General features: G+C 49.0%; 1 non-coding gene across 1 annotated transcript; it reads left to right on the plus strand.

Annotated features, from left to right (window-relative positions):
* The first annotated feature begins 211 nt into the window (after positions 1 to 211).
* Positions 212 to 284, plus strand: trnat-agu (transfer RNA threonine (anticodon AGU)). Its single transcript has one exon. It is a non-coding gene; the product is annotated as a tRNA-Thr (tRNA).
* Positions 285 to 526: the final 242 nt, after the last annotated feature.

The raw sequence follows: 526 nt of genomic DNA on the forward strand, positions 1-526 counted from the left end.
TCAGCGATTTCTGATCTCACACATTGTGTTATCCACCGCAGCGGCAGAGTATCAATGTATTTTCTTTATTAGTGACATCAGTGCTGTCCCATAGAGTCGCTCTTCACCTCCACCTCACTAACAAACACCTCGATGACAGTGTCAGAAAGTTTCACTTGTTCTTCACATCGCTTGATGCCATGACTCCGTCAGGAATCACAGTTGCACACCTGGCGCTATGGCTTAGTTGGTAAAGCGCCTGTCTAGTAAACAGGAGATCCTGGGTTCAATTCCCAGTGGTGCCTCTTTTGAGAGGCGGTGGTCGAGTGACAGAAACTTGGAGTATGGGCAGAGAAGGTCTCTGGTTCGACTCCACGGAGAAAAAACAAAATCCAAGAGTCTCCCTACCCTGTCTAGTGCCCTGAGCAAGGCACCTTACTTACTCCCCCAACATCTGCGTACATGGTCGCTCACTGCTCTGTGTGTCCTGCACCAGATGGATGAAAAGCAGAGGTTCAATTTCCCTACCTGCATGAGTGTGCATGTG

This window comes from Platichthys flesus, chromosome 22 (genome assembly GCF_949316205.1).
Source record: "Platichthys flesus chromosome 22, fPlaFle2.1, whole genome shotgun sequence".
NCBI classification, from domain to species: domain Eukaryota; kingdom Metazoa; phylum Chordata; class Actinopteri; order Pleuronectiformes; family Pleuronectidae; genus Platichthys; species Platichthys flesus.